Source organism: Lemur catta, chromosome 6, assembly GCF_020740605.2.
Source record: "Lemur catta isolate mLemCat1 chromosome 6, mLemCat1.pri, whole genome shotgun sequence".
Taxonomy (NCBI): Eukaryota; Metazoa; Chordata; class Mammalia; order Primates; family Lemuridae; genus Lemur; species Lemur catta.
In genome coordinates, this window is record NC_059133.1 from 97,355,755 (window position 1) to 97,373,182 (window position 17,428).

At 38.0% G+C, this 17,428-nt stretch overlaps 1 protein-coding gene across 6 annotated transcripts in view; it reads right to left on the reverse strand.

Annotated features, from left to right (window-relative positions):
* Window positions 1–17,428, reverse strand: part of BCL2L13 (BCL2 like 13) — an 85,754-nt gene that overhangs the window by 40,440 nt on the left and 27,886 nt on the right. Inside the window, exon 1 of one of the 6 annotated variants that reach the window (XM_045554626.1) lies at window positions 7,901–7,913. The exons of 4 other annotated variants lie outside the window; for them this stretch is intronic. The gene's annotated coding sequence lies outside the window, so the exon portion shown is untranslated. Of the gene's footprint in view, window positions 1–5,387; window positions 5,404–7,900; window positions 7,914–17,428 lie in introns of those variants that run through there. One more of the 6 variants, XM_045554629.1, reaches the window with a different exon arrangement.

Here is a 17,428-nt window from a genome sequence, read left to right on the forward strand (position 1 = left end):
TTGAACTCCTGGCCTCCCACGTTGACCTCCCAAAGTGGTAAGGTTACAGGTGTGACACTGTGCTCAGGCCTGAAAGTGCTTCTGAGAGAAATCCTTCTTGTTCTTATTGATAATACTTCAAACATATCTTGTTTGACAGAAGTAGAATAACAGCCAGGTTGAAAACAGTTTTGGTTAGCCTTCTAAATTCTGCAAAGCATTTCAAACTTAACATCTGCTATTCTGCTGTTGACCTGCTCTTAATCAGAAACACAGAACACCTAAAACACTTCAGAATCTTGTCAGGCAATATAATCTATTGGAGCCAATTTCATATAAGGTTTCCTGTCATGACAGGTAGTCTCTGTTCCTCTGCATTCTAGAGTTTACCCTCATAATAAGCTGGACCATCAGAAAAGTATGTACATATAACCTAGGTCCCTCGATAGTGCTCACTATTTAACTGAGTTGCACTTTGGTGTCACTCTTAGCTTTATCCAGAATCACATTAAGAGACAGTGTTTTGAAACTGACATTTTCTACAGCATTTCTCTGTGTCCTGCGTTTTAAAGCTCTAAGTGAAAAAAAAAATCTTTTAAAAAACTATTCTTCCCCCAAAAGAAAATAGTATAGCTTCTGATTATGGGGGCGAAAAGACTCCTGGAAGTAAGTATCCCTCTATTCTTTACTTTTGTGGCTTTGCCTAAGAACCAACCGCACAGCTCAGTGCTAGTTAACTGTACAGGATCTCACAGACTACGTGTCTATGATCTGTTATTCCCACTATGGAAATGTACAATTTTCCAACTCCCGATTCTAGTTATTATTTAGATTCTTCCATTAATCATTATTGTTATAAGCCACACTAAATCATATGTGGTGAGCAATTAAAAAATCATTCCTATTTTTATTCAGTATGAATTCACCGCAAATTCCTCACTATCTAACAAACAACATGTGTTTGTTATGCTACATTTTCATCTAATGTGCACTGCCCTTCCTTTTCATGAAAATTCAAATTTTGTTCATCTTTCAAGGACCAATTTAAGTCTCTCTACTTCTCAAAAATGTCTTCACTGACTACTATCTATGTTTAAGACCTTTAACATTTATATCGTTTAGTCTGTGCCACACAGCTTAACATTTAAACATGTACTATCTTATATTGTTTGATGATTTTATATTTTATTATCATTATTCTGACCATATTACAGATACTTTGAGATAATTCCTTTGTCCTAGGCCGGGCGCGGTGGCTCACGCCTGTAATCCTAGCTCTGGGAGGCCGAGGCGGGTGGATCGCTCGAGGTCAGGAGTTCGAGACCAGCCTGAGCAAGAGTGAGACCCTGTCTCTACTAAAAATAGAAAGAAATTATCTGGCCAACTAAAAAATATATATACAAAAAAATTAGCCGGGCATGGTGGCTCATGCCTGTAGTCCCAGCTACTAGGGAGGCTGAGGCAGTAGGATCGCTTAAGCCCAGGAGTTTGAGGTTGCTGTGAGCTAGGCTGATGCCACGGCACTCACTCTAGCCCGGGCAACAAAGTGACACTCTGTCTCAAAAAAAAAAAAAAAATTCCTTTGTCCTAGATTTGTGTCAAGCATATGCTAAAAAAGTACTCAAAACACTTGACAGTGGTAGCTACCACTACCTACTGTGATGGAGACTTAAAGGATTGCAGTGTACAGACGTGTCTGTAGAGATGGCAACCTCGCTGTGTCTGTATGTATACATGACAACTCACTGGAGAGAGAGGATATGTATACAATAAAATAAAAGTTATATATAAATTTAGAAGAATAAAAGAACCCAAAGTTATCAGCATATTTTGAGGCTAGCTCAAATGACAAAAGTCAAAAGAAATAAAGAAAATGAGAAGTCATACTACATAAGAAGAGAACAAATCAATCACATACGTAGGACAATAAACACACCATTTATTTGTGGTGATGGATTATGGTGAGAATACTGAGAAGGAATGGAAAGAATAAGACCTCAATTATAAGAGTTTTAATCAATCACTCAATCATGGAATTTTAGATTTATAATAGATTTACAGTCTGTAAAATCCATCCTCATTATATGAAGAATATGAGACTCAGAGAATTTAATAACTTGCCCAGGCTCTAATAAATCACAGAAAAATAATATGAAAAACTAGATCTTCTGGTAATTATTACTAAATTCTAGAAGATATGATTATAATTTTTTTTTTTTTTGAGACAGGGTCTCTCTCTGTCACCCAGGCTAGAGTGCAGTGAACTCAAGCGATCCTCCTGCCTCAGTCACCCGAGTAGCTGAGACTGCAGGCGCTCACCACCATGCCAGGCTCACTTTTCTATTTTTTTGTAGAGATGGGGTACCACTCCTGCTCAGGCTGGTCTCAAATTCCTGGCCTCAAGCAATCCTCTCACCTCAGCCTCCCAAAGTGCTAGGATTATAAGCATGAGCTATTGCACCCACCCATAGTTTTTGATGTACAGACAAATAAGGAGTACATGAATGCTTTATTTACCATCTCCCTCTTTTTGGAAAATCTACATACCTAAACCAAACATACATTCACACATCCAATCACACCACCATCAATACTACTACCATCCCACAAAGTAAATGACAATAATGTCTTGGTCACCATATGACTCACCCCACCAGATTAAAGAAAAGCATCTGATTAAAGGAGTGCCCATTCTCATGAGACTAACATGATGCTGATTATACACGACAAGTTGTCATACTTGATAATAAACCATGTGGAAAACTTAAACCAGAAAAAGTCTGCTGCTGTTAGGACACAAAAGGCTATTTATTTAGCTAACCAATGACACAGACAGATTCAGTGATTTTCATTTAATTAATCCTCTCCACCCAGATTTTCTAAAGCATAAAGGGCCAATGCAGCATAAATCCAGCAATATAAACCAACAGACAAATATTTCAAAGATAAACAGACCTTAATACACTAAATCCCACCTACCTCAGCCGGAAATGAAGGTGAGTCAGCAATCATATTCCCACCCTGAAATTCGTTCAGAGCTTTTAAAGTGAAAATTATATTACCAAATTTAGACAAGTTGAATGGGCTAGAACTCCCAGAGCAAAATACGTTCTAAATCTATGGTTCCCCAAACTGTGGGCACATTAAAATGATCTATAAAACATTAAATTACAGATTCCCAGGCCTCAGCATGGAGTATCAGTTCTTTAGATCTAGGGTAGAGCTCCAGGATCTTTGTTTTAGTAAGTATTCAGGCAACTAGCCTTGGCAAATAATGCTCTAGACAACACAAGTAATTACAATCAAATTAAAAATGTCTAATTGTCTGATCTCTCAATATATAGAAAACATGTGAACAAGTTTTGAAACATATGTTACGGTTTTAATACTTCCCTTGTGATCCTGATCTGGCACATTTTTATTGCAAGATCGCAAATGGCAAGAAACATCTGGTACTTTGTGGTTAGTTTCTGTCATACTTCCGAGCATCTAGCCCTGTGAGATACTGAAGACCAAGAATTTAGCATCAGAATATCTATGCATATGGTGGTCTAAGTGTACAAAATGTGAAATGCACTTAGGTCATCTCACCTTTTGTCAAGACATTAAACCATCTTAGATTGGAGTGTGGAGTAAATTACGTTACATTTTGTATAACATTTTAATATTTACGCTCATAAAACCTAGTGAGTACATTGTGATATGCCAGCTCAAATCTACAATAGCCACCAAAACCATGACTTAACATTTTGTTTCCTGGACAGAAGGGGTGGGGTAACGGCAGGAGTGGGTAAACAGGAACACTTACCAGTATAACTACAATTCTGGAACATATTAATTAAAATATGCCTTAACATGTAGTGAATTTCTAACTCTAATATTCAGTGCAATGGAAAGCATTTATTAGGACGGGAGTGCTAGCTAAGTTGGTAGATATTTGATTCTTCAGTGTTTGATTTTTTTTCATCAGTTGAAGGGGGTTTTAGTTTTGTTAGAATTATAACCAAACTATTTTCATATCATCCTATAAGTTACTGAGTGGTATCGAACATGAAAGACATGTTCTTATTTTCCTTTTTCTTTAAATGTCTGATGCCTATGATTTTTCTATAAGCAAACAATTGCTTTTATAATCAGAAGGCTATATATTCTTCTAAAGACCCTGCTACATCTAAATGGGTTTGAGAATCCATATCAACATACACTGTGTGCTTTTTGAAGGAAAGTGAAAATAAAGTCAATAAAACTGATAGTATCAAAAAGAATAGGGTCCAGGCGCGGAGGCTCATGCCTGTAATCCTAGCACTCTGGGAGGCCGAGGCGGGCGGATTGTTTGAGCTCAGCTCGAGATCAGCCTGAACAAGAGCGAGACCCCGTCTCTACTAAAAATAGAAAAGAAATTATACGGACAGCTAAAACCATATATATATATATGCATATATATATATATATATATATATATAAAATTAGCCGGGCATGGTGGTACATGCCTGTAGTCCCAGCTACTCGGGAGGCTGAGACAGTAGGATTGCTCGAGCCCAGGAGTTTGAGGTTGCTGTGAACTAGGCTGACGCCACGGCACTCTAGCCCAGGCAACAGAGTGAGACTCTGTCTCAAAAAAAAAAAAAAAAAAAAAAAAGAATAGGAATACATTTTTCCTGTCCACAGTATGATCAAATAAAAATCAATCCTGAGAGACTGTGTTCATGTTTTGAAGCAGGAGGTTCTCTTGAGAACTTGCTGGAGGTGGGAACAGGGAGTGATTCATCATACTTGTGTTCTCCTCCTTCCCTTTATACATTTTATTGACAGGACTTTTAAAAGGCTTTCACTATTTTTCCTGAAAACTGAAAGTGCATTATTATAGGAGAATGTATTTGCAGGTAGTAATAACATTAAGAAATGTCCTCGTGTAAACACATACTAATTTTGATCTTGAAAGCTGAATTCCTTCAAGAAAAATAAAATAATACATAATATGTATAAAATTAATAAAGGACTTTATTTACATATCACATGAAGTAGCAAAAAAAAAAAAAGTCTACTGAACATATAGACAGCGTGGTTCAATTGTTCATTAAATACCCAAAGCAAATACCCCAAAATATACCTTACTGGACCAGTAAGTAAAAAACCAAATTTTAAAAAACACAACTAAATTCCAAAATAGCCAATACTGATGTTAATTTTCAGGTTCTAGTGTTACCACGCCTCCAGGTATCCTGGAGATTGGGAGATAGATTGGAAGACAAATATGAGGAAGAATGCAAAAAAAAAAACAAAACGCACTGCACCTCCCACTCCAAGGTATGGCTTCATAGTGGTTAGGACCAAATATCTCCTATTCCTGACAGAAAATCTAAGAAAACAATGAAACAGTACACATCTCTAGAAATATTATGACTCACAATTTGAAATGGGGTTATACAAATCTGTCTTGAAGAGTTGATTTGAGATGGCAATATTCCTCAAATTGATCTATAGATTCAATGCAATCCTCATCAAAATTCCAACTGTGTTTTTTTCCAGAAATGGACAAGCTAAGCCTAAAGTTCAGATGGAACTGCAACAGACACAGGATAACCAAAGCAATCTTGAAAGAGAAGAACAAAGTTGGAGGACTTATACTTCATAATTTCAAACCATATAACAAAGCTACAGTAATTAAAATAGTGTGGTATAACAACAGAAATATAGACCAATGAATCCATATATTTACAGTTAATTGATTTTTGAGAAATGTACCAAGGCAATTCAATCAAGGGAAGAATAGCCCATTCAATAAATGGTGCTGGGACAACTGGATAGCCCCATGTATTATTCCATTTTCGATTGCTTATAATAGAATACCCAAAAATGAGTAATTTATAAAGAAAATGAATTTACTTCTTACAGTTCTAGAGACTAAGAAGTCCAAGGTCATCTGATCAGAGCCTTCTTGCTGGTGGAGACTCTCAACAGAGTCCTGAGGCAGCACAGGGAACCACACGGCAAGGGGGCTGAGCATACTAACCTGCTAGCTCAGGTTTTTCTTCCTCTTCCTACTAATACAAAGCCACCAGTTTTATTCCCATGAAATCCTATTAATCTATTAACCCATTAATCCATGAGTGGATTAATCTACGTATGAGGGCAGAATTCTCATGATCCAATCATCTTTTGAAGGGTCCACCTCTCATTACTGCCACATTGGGGGTTAAGTTACAACATAAGTTTAGGAGGGGACATTCAAACCATACTACCATGCAAAAGAATTTGGACCTATACTTCAAACCATACACAAAATGGATCAAAGACTTAAATTTAAGACCTAAACTATAAAATTCTTAGAAAGAAACACAGATGAAAATTGTACATGACCTTAAATTAGGTACTGATTTCTTAGATAAGATACTCAAAGCATGAAAACTTTTATCAAATTAAAAACTTTTGTGTGTCAAAGGATACTAGCAAGAAAGTAAAAAGAGAAACCACAAAAAGAAAGAGAATATCTGGAAATCATATATATGATAAGGGTTTAGTATCCACAATATATAAAGAATTCTTGGGCCGGGCGTGGTGGCTCACGCCTGTAATCCTAGCCCTCTGGGAGGCCGAGGCGGGTGGATCGCTCAAGGTCAGGAGTTCGAGACCAGCCTGAGCAAGACCCCATCTCTACTAAAAATAGAAATAAAAATTATCTGGACAACTAAAAATATGTATAGAAAAAATTAGCCGGGCATGGTGGCACATGCCTGTAGTCCCAGCTACTCGGGAGGCTGAGGCAGTAGGATCGCTTAAGCCCAGGAGTTTGAGGTTGCTGTGAGCTAGGCTGATGCCACAGCACTCTAGCCCGGGCAACAGAGTGAGACTCTGTCTCAAAAAAAAAAAAAAAAAAAAAAGATGAATGGATAAACAAAATGTGGTATTTACATATAACGAAATATTATTCAGTCTTTAGAATGGTAGGAAATTCTCACACATACTACAACATATAGGAACCCTGAACCTTACTAAGGAAAATAAGCCAGTCACAAAAGGACACATACTGTTTGAGGTGTTTAGAATATTTTATATGAAATATCTAAAATACTCAAATTCATAGAGACAGAAAGTAGAAAAGTGGTTATCAAAGGCTGGGGAGAGGAGAAAATGGGGAGTTATTATTTAATGGTTGAAACAAACCAATATTACAACTACATGTACCTGATTGTCACATTACTAATTAACAGATATCAATTTACTCTCATTCTGACCTAAAAAGAAATATCTTATTAAATGGATATTATCACAACATTAAGGAGCTCTGTGTTAATATATGCTAAGATAAATATGACAAAAGTTATTATTTGGCATGAAATATGCAAGTCAGAAGGACTTCTATTAGTCAAAATACAAAATCCTGAATAGGGTTGATCGTATTCTGCACGAACTTGCACAGTCTAGAAGATTTAACTAGTTTTGGAAAAGTGTAGAAGAATTAACTATTTATGGAAAAGTAGGTACCTGATACAGACTCACTTCAAACATAATAAAACAGATATAATGTGACAAAAATTCTGAGTCATGAATAGCCCCACCTCCTTTACCCACTCCTAACAATCAATGCTTGAAAAACCTGAAACGAAACCCTACCTAAATTATATAAGTGCTACAGTATATACTATTTATACTAGCATGGCATAGGAGTGAGTTCTACATCACATTTTAGATAGCAAATAGGACAGCAAAGACAGTAATAAGAAACTAATATTCACCTCTAAGATAGCGGTCCCCAAGCTTTTTGGCACCAGGGACAAGTTTCATGGAAGACAATTTTTCCATGAACGGGGTGGCAGCGGGGAGATGATTTTCAGATGATTCAAGTGCATTACATTTATTGTGTACTTTATTTTTATTATTATTACATTGTAACATATAATGAAATAATTATACAACTTACCATAATGCAGAATCTAATGCCACTGCAGATCTGAGAGGAGGCGGAGCTCAGGCAGTGATGTGAGTAAAGGGGAGTGGCTGTAAATACAGATGAAGCTTCACTCGCTCACCTGCCACTCACCTTCTGCTGTGCGGCCCAGTTCCGAATAGGCCACAGACTGATGCTGGTCTGTGGCCTTCGGGGTTGAGGACTGCAGCTCTAAGACATTAGCCTACAAATGGTTGTATTTATGCCTCAATACTCTGTACATCGTCTTACAAAGAAAACAACATTAAAAACAACAATCAAATTTTGAAAACAAAACAGTAACAACAAAGCAGGTAAGCTTCTCAGACGCAGGATGATCAGGTGGAAGAAAATGCTATGCTCAGAAGAACTCATCAAGATGGCTGACTAGAGGTGCCCAATGGTCATCTCCTACACAAAGAAGAACCAAAACAACACACAATGAAACTTCACGTAGAGTGTCTAAGACAGAACACTGGAATCCACTAAGGACGTGACAAAGACCCTCCGAGGCAACAAAATTTGGAATAGCAGCATAAAGAAGAAAGTGAAGCACCTGGCCAGGAATGGCTAGAAGCCAAAGACTTCCTATTGCAGAGAGTAGATAACTGAAAGATCACCAGCAGTCCCCATTACCACTGCAGATGCCTGCAATCCTGCTTACAAGACAGTCCCACACCCTTCACAACCCCTGAGCCCAGTATAGCAGATGCCTTGAGTCCAGATGGCTGCATTGCTTCAGAGATACAACTCACACTGGGTGCTCTTCACTCCCCGGGGCCATAGCTAAATGGTGTCATTTTGAGAAAGGAGCCACTGATGAAGTACATACTGCCTTGGGGCCCACAAGCCCCTGTATCTTCACATCCCTGGGCTCCCACCATTGTCCCATCACACTCACACGAAGAGATGAAAGGCCATAACCCAAGCTGAACTAAGTGGTATAACTGTGGCCCTGCCACCCAAGCCCACACATCACTCTATACTCCAAGGAACAGGTGGTTGAGCACAGCGGGAAGGCCATCCTCAGGACCGGGTGAGCCAACACACATGCTCCCCAAGACCTGTGGGTCAGCTGCCCCATTCCTGCTGCCACTGGTGAGCCACCTCCTTGACTGGCAGAGGCATCACGTACCACATGTGTCTCCCCAGACCTGGAGATTGGCACACCTGGCAACCTCACCCCCTTGATCAAAGGAGCTGATCACCCAGGATGAACACCCAACAGTGCCCCAAAACTGTCCTACCTGGGACCCATGCCATCCACAAAGCCAAGTCACTGTCTCCACAAACACAGTCTAGGCCCTGGAGGCATTCACAGACACCAAAGATGTTGATTACAGCCAAAGAAATCACACTAAGACTACAGCACTGTGCCCACTCAGAACCAAAATCAAAGCACCCTACCCAACCACCACAATAGGACACACCTACAGAAAAGCCTTTCCCAAAGAAAGCTACACAAAAAGATTTGAAGAAGTGACTATTCGAAGAAATGCAAAGATATCAATAAAGGAACACAAAAATCATGAAAAGGTAAAGAAACATGGCATCTCCAAAGGAGCATAATAATTCCCCAGTAACAGACAACAAGGAAAAAGAAATCTACAAAATGCCTAAGATTTCAAAATAACGATCTTTTTTTTTTTTTTTTTTTTTTTTTTGAGACAGAGTGTCACTTTGTTGCCCGGGCTAGAGTGAGTGCCGTGGCATCAGCCTAGCTCACAGCAACCTCAGACTCCTGGGCTTAAGCGATCCTACTGCCTCAGCCTCCCGAGTAGCTGGGACTACAGGCATGAGCCACCATGCCCGGCTAATTTTTTTGTATATATATTTTTAGTTGGCCAGATAATTTCTTTCTATTTTTAGTAGAGACGGGGTCTCACTCTTGCTCAGGCTGGTCTCGAACTCCTGACCTCGAGCGATCCACCCGCCTCGGCCTCCCAGAGCTAGGATTACAGGCGTGAGCCACCGCGCCCGGCCCAAAATAACGATCTTAAGGAAACTCAGTGAGATACAAGAAAATACACATAGAAAATTCAACAAAAATCAAGAAAACAATTCATAATCTGAATCAGAAAGTCAAGAAATAGATATAATAAAAAAGAACCAAACAGAAATCTTGGAAGTGAATAATTCAAATAATAAAATAAAAAATACAATCAAGAACATCAACAATAGACTAAATCAAGCAGAAGAATTTTTAAACTTGATGGTAGTTTTTTTGGAATAACGGTCAGACGAAAAAAAAGAATAATAAAGAATGAAGAAAGCCTATTCCTATGGGGACACCAGTAAGCAAACAAATATTCAATAATGGCAGCTTGTCAGGGGAAAGAGATGGGAAAAAGCATAGCTGAAAAATTCCTAACTTTTAGGAGAAATATGGACATCCAGATCCAGAACCTCAAAAGTTCTCAAATAGATTCAACCCAAAAATATCCTCTCCTCTCCACTGCACAATATAGTCAAACTATATTATGAAACGTCAAAGTAAAAGAGAATTCTAAAAACAGCATGAGAAAGCGTCACCACATATAAGGGAATCCCCCTCAGACAAACAGCAGGTTTCTCAGCAGAAACCTTACAAGCCAAATGAAAATAGAATGATATATTCAAAGTGCTAAAAGACAGAAGGGAAAAAAAAATGTGAACCAAGAATATCATGCTCAGCAACGCTATCCTTCAGAAATGAAGACAAAATAGACTTTCCCAGACAAGCAAAATCTAAGGGAATTCAGCACCACTAGACTGCCTTTATAAGAAATGCTCAAGGGAGTCCTACATCTGGAAGCAAAACGATGACAACTACCATCATGAAAACACATGAAAGTAAAAAACTCACTGGTACAGCAGATACACAAATGAGAAGGAAAACAGAACCAAACTTTATCACTACAGAAAACCACCAGAGTCAGGTGCAGTGGTTCACGCCTGTAATCCCAGCACTATGGTAGGCCAAGGCAGGAGGATTCCCTTGAGGCCAGGAGTTTGAGACCAGCCTGGGCAACACAGTGAGACCCTGATTCTAACCAAAAAATAAGAAAAATTAGCCAGGCATGATGGCACATGCCTTTAGTCCTAGCTACTCAGAGGCTAAGACAGGAGGATTGCTGGAGCCCAGAAGTTCAAGGCTGCAGTGAGCTATGATTGTGCTACTACCTGGGGTGACAGAGCAAGAGAGACAGAGGGAGGGAGGAATGGAGGACAGGAGGGAGAGAGGGAGGAAAGGAAAGACAGAAAAAGGAAAGGGGGAGGAAGAGAGAAAGAGAGAGAGAGAGAGGGAGAGAGAGAGACAAGGAAGGAAGGAAGGAAGGAAGGAAGGAAGGAAGGAAGGAAGGAAGGAAGGAAGGAAGGAAGGAGAGGACAAAGAAAAGAAAGAAAGAAAGAAAACCACTAAATGGCAAAGATAAATAAGAGATTAAAAGAAACATATGATATATAAAACGATCAGAAAACAATTAACAAAATGACAAGAGTAAGTCCTCACCTATCAACAATGAACTTGAATGTAAACAAATTAAATCTCCCAATTAAAAGATATAGACTAAGTGAATGGATTACCAAAAAAAAAAAAAAAAACCCAAGACCCAACTACATGATGCCTAAAAGAACATACTGCAACAGTAAAGACACTCATAGACAGCAAGTGAAGGAATGGAAAAAAAATATTCCACACAAACAGAAACCAAAAATGAACACAAGTATCTATACTTATATCAGACAAAATAAACTTTAAGTCAAAAACTGTACAAAGAAACATAGTTAAATAACAACAAAGGGAATCAATTCAGGGAGAGAATGTAACAGTTTTATATATATATGCACCAACATCAGACCACCCACATATATATGGCAAATATTATTAGATCTAAAGGAAAAGATAAACCCCAACACAATAATAGTTGGGGACATCAACACCACACTCTCAACACTGGACAGATCATCTAGACACAAAATCAACAAAGAAGTATTGGATTTAAACTGCACTAATCTAACAGATATTTATAGAACATTTCATCCAACAGCTGCAGAATACACATTCTTCTCATCAGCATATAGAACATTTTTCAGACACAAAATATAACGCCAAAAACCAAGTTTCAACAAACTTAAGAAATCGTATCAAATATCTTTTCTGACCACAATAGAATAAAACTGGAAATCAATAACAAGAAGAACTTTGGAAATTGTGCAAATATATGGAAATTAACATGCTTCGGAACAACCAATGGGTCAAGGAAGAAATTAAGAAGGAAATTTTAAAATGTCTTACAACAAATGAAAATAGAAACACAACATACCAAAAAAACCTATGGATACTGTAAGAGCAGTACTAACAGGGAAGTTTATAACAATAAATGTCTACGTTGCAAACAATCTAATCATGTTCCTCAAGGCACTAAAAAGTTATAAACAAACCAAACCCAAATTTGGTAGTAGGAAATAAATAATAAAGATCACATTAGAAATAAGCAAAATAGAGACTATGAAACAACACAAAAGATCAACAGAACAAAAAGTTCACTTTTTGAAAAGAAAAACAAAGGTGACAAACCATTAGCTAGACTGACTATGAAAAGGAGAGAGAAGATGCAAATAAAATCAGAAATGCAAATGAAGACACTAAAACTGATGCCACGGAAATAAAATGGCTCATTAAAGACTATTATGAACAACTCTACACCAACAAATTGGAAAACCGAAAGGAAATGGATAAATTCTTGAACACATACAACCCACCAAGACTGAAGCAGGAAGAAATAGAAAACCTGAACAGAGGAATAACAAGTAGCAACAAGACTGAATCAGTAATAAAGTCTCCCAACAAAGAAAAGCCCCAGACTACAAGGCTTCACTGCTGAATTCTATCAAACTTTTTTTTTTGAGACAGAGTCTTGTCCTGTCGCCGGCTGGGGCTAGAGTGCTGTGGCATCAAGCTAGCTCACAACAACCTCAAACTCCTGGGCTTTTAAAGAACTAACATCAATTCTTCTCAAACTGTTCCAGAAAATCGATGAGGAAAGAGTTTGTCCAAACTCATTCTATGAAGCAAGCATTACCATGATACCAAAAGCACACAAAGACACAACAAGAAAACTACAAGCCAAAGTACTTGATGAACACAAATGCTAACATCCTTAATAATATACTAGCAAACCAAAGCAAATAGCAAATAAAAAGATTATACAACATAATCAAGTGGGATTTATCACATGGATGAATAGATGGTTAAACACATGCAAATCAATAAATGTGATACATCACATCAACAGAATGAAGGACAAAAACCAGATGATAATCTCAATAGATCCAGAAAAAGCTTTTGATAAAATTCAACATCCTTTCATGATAAAAACTCTCAACAAATTAGGTATAGAGGGAACATACCTCAACACCATAAAAGTCATATATGACAAATCCACAGCTAACATCATACTAAATGGGGAAAAGAACTGGAACAAGACAAGGATGTCCACTTTTACCACTCTTATTCAACATAGCACTGGAAGTCCTAGCCAGAGCAATTAGGCAAGACAGAGAAATAAAGGACATCCAAATCGTACAGGAGGAAGTCAAATTGTCCCTGTTTGCAGACAACATGATCTTACATATAGAAAAACTTACCTCAAGGTTCCAACCAAAAACTCTTAGAACTGATAAACAAATGCAGTAATTTGCAAGATACAAAATCAACATGCAAAAATCAGTAGTGTCTCTACACATCAATGTGATAGTTAATTTTAGGTGTCAACTTGACTGGATTAAGGAATGCCTATAAACCTAGTAAAGCATTCTTTTTCGGTGTGTTTGTGAGAGTGTTTCCATAGGAGATTATTATGTGAGTCTGAGTGGACTAGGTGGGAAGATCCGCCTTCAATGTCAGTGGTCTCCATTCAAGCTGCTAGGGGTTCCAGAGAGTACAAAAACAGAGAAAAGATGAATGCCTTGATCTATCTCCTGGATACATTCTTCCTCTCCTGTCCCGACAACTCCAGGTTCCTCAGCATTTAGACTCCAGGATTTGCACTAGTGGCCCCCCAAGTTCTCAGGCCTTTGGCCTCGGATTGGGAGTTACACCACTGGCTTCCCTGGTTCTGAGGCCTTCAAACTTGAAGCAGCATCACAGGGTCTCCACCTTGCAGTCTGTCATGGCACTTCTCATCCTCCAAAATTACATGAGCCAATCCCCTTTAATGAATCCCTTCTCTTATATCTATGTATGTATATCCTACTGATTCTAGCTCTCTGGGAAACCCTGACTAATACAGATTTTGGTACCAGAAGTGGTTCTAGAGGAGAATTTTAAGGATGAGTTTCCTTAATTGGTTTGGGGGTTTTTTGGAATTGGCTCTCTAATGAGACTTAAAAATGTAAGGGGCTCTACCTCTAATAGTACAGAGAGCGCTGGTGTGAACTATATCGTGATAAGCAAAATAAATGTATTTGATACTAATTCACCACTTATAAGAGGCAGGGAATTTAGTGATTCTATACATGATATTAGGTTGGTGCAAAAGTAATTGCGGTTTTAGCATTGTTGAAAATTGCTGTTTGATATTGGAATACATTTTTAAATAAATGTGGTTATGCTGTATATCATTTTAATGCACATTTCTCACTTTATGTTTTATTGCTAATGACTTTATTTCTTGCTGTTCATTTTATGTTTATGTTAGACTATGGAAATGATGTTAGACAAAAAGCAAATTCGAGCTTTTTTCTTATTCGAGTTCAAAATGGGTCCTAAACAGTGGAGACAACTCACAACATCAACAGTGCATTTGGCCCAGGAACTGCTGACGAACCTACACTGCAATGGAGTTTCAAGAAGTTTTGCAAAGTAGACGAGAGCCTTGAAGATGAGGAACGCAGTGGCTGACCACGGGAAGTTGACAACGACCAATTGAGAGCAATCATCGAAGCTGAGCCTCTTACAACTACATGAGAAGTTGCCGAAGAACTCAACATTGACCATTCTATGATCGTTCAGCATTTGAAGCAACTTGGAAAGGTGAAAAAGCTCCATAAGTGGGTGCCTCATGAGCTGACCGAAAATCAAAAAAATCGTCGTTTTGAAGTGTTGCCTTCTCTTCTTGTATGCAACAACGAACCATTTCTCGATGGGATTATGATGTGCGATGAAAAGTGGATTTTATATGACAAGGAGCAACAACCAGCTCAGTGGCTGGACCAAGAAGAAGCTCCAAAGCACTTCCCAAAGCCAAACTTATACCAAAAAAAGGTCATGGTCACTGTTTGGTGGTCTGCTGCAAAAGCAAGATTTTTACGCTACAGGAATAAACAAACTTACTTCTTGTTAGCAAAAATGTATTGATTGTAATGGTTCCTATTTTGATTAATAAAGATGTGTTTAAGCCTAGTTATAATGATTTAAAACTCAGTCTGAAATTGTAATTATTTTTGCACCAAGCTAGTACTTTTGAATATCTGTGGAAAACCAAGGAACATGATGTTAGTGGGTTTCTCCTAGCATTAATGGACAAAGTGATAGAAAAAAAGGATGAGCCCAATGATTCGCCTTCTCTGTTCTAGCTCCCCATAAATGACGTAAGAATTGCTAAGTGTGTCCTAGATCAGAATCTTTTCTCCTGCAGCTGCAGGCTGAAACTGCCAAAAATCAAATATAAACCTTGGTCATAACATTGGCTGAGTTACAATAAAAGTTGAACTCTCAGCCTTGCAGAGTATATACTGGTAAAGTGAAGGCACTGATTGAAAAAGAATGGGATCCTGAAAGTTGGGATGGGGAGGTGGAAAGATCCTGATGGCTGGGTACATTAAGGTCCTAAATTCTGATGAGTCTTGTTTGTTAGAAGTGACCTCCCCAGCCCTACCCTCACCCCTAGAGGAAGCAGCATCTTCACACACAATGGTATCAGCCTTTGCACCTCCACTTGAGGAAATTAACACTGCATTGCCTGAATAAACAGTAATTGGCTCCCCTGAGGAATTTTCCAAGCAAAAGAATGCTGATTCTCCTTAGGAATTACACTACCACCCATCTTTGCTTCTAGCCATGTAACTACACTCATGTTCCAACAAGCCCCCAAAGGTAAGATACTAAGTGTGATCCATGAGGATCTGCACTACACTCCAAAAGAACTACTTGAGTTTTTAAATTTATAAAAACAGAAATCTGGAGAACATGTGTTGTGGCAATGGATATTAAGAATGTAGGATACTAGAAGAAAACAAACGGTTAATGCTTCTAGACATTGGTTTGGGCAACTCGGAAGCACAGGCAATACAAGGAAAAATAGACAAATGGGATTGTATCAAACTAAAAAGCTTACGCATGAAAAAGGAAAGTCAACATAGTTAAGAGATAACCTGTAGAATGGGAGAAAATATTTACAAAATATTCATCTGACAAGGGATTGATATCCAGAATATACAAGGAACTCATACAACTTAGCAGTAAAGCACCCCAAATGATCCAATATAAAAATGGGCAAATGATTTAAATTGGCATTTCTCAAAGGAAGACATACTAACAGCCAACAGGTATATGAATAAATGTTCAACATTACTAAGCATCAGGGAAATGCAAGTAAAAACTACAATGAGATATCATCTAACCCCAGTTACCACGGCTATGATCAATAAGGCAAAAAAAATCACAAATGGTAGTGAGAAAGTAGAGAAAAAAGAACTTTTATACACTGTTGGTGGGAATGTAAATTAGTAATGACATGATGGAAAACAGTATGGAGGTTTCTCAAAAAGCCAAAAACAGAACTACTATATGATCCAGCAATCCCCCTACCAGGTATATATCCAGAAGAAAAGAAATCAGTATGCTGAAGAAACATTTGTTTATTGAGTGTTTATTGGACCACTTTTCACAACAGCCAAAATATGGAATCACATAAATAAACATGTATATATACACAATAAAATACCATTCAGCCATAAAGAAGAATGAAATCCTATCATTCATGGCAACATGGATGAGCCAGGAGGACATTATGCTGAATGAACTAAGCAAAGTATAGAAAGATAAACAACAAATATTCTCACTCACATGTGGAACCTAAAAAAGTTGACCTCAAAGAAGCTAAGAGTAGAACAGTGATTACTGGAGGCTGGGTAGGGTAGGGGCAGAGGGAGGGGTTGGTTAATGAATACAAAATTACAGCTAGATAGAAATGATAAATGTTTGAGGAGACAGATATGCTAATTACCCTGATTTGATCACTATACATTGTATATATGCTGTGAAATATCACTCTGTACCCAAAAGACACAATTATTATGTGTCAAGTAAAAATAATTTTTAAAAATTAAAAAAAAAGTCTATGGTCAAGCAAGGAAAAAGTTGATAAATACACGCGTATACAACTGCTACGGTCCTTACAAATGTAGTAAATCACAGGGGTTGAAAGGCCTGGTTTTTGTGAAGCATTGAGTGTTACAATTGAGAAATATCATAAGTAAAATTTGGATCAGTAGGGAAGTGTGTATGTATTAGGGTGACCAACTTGTCCCATTTTGCTC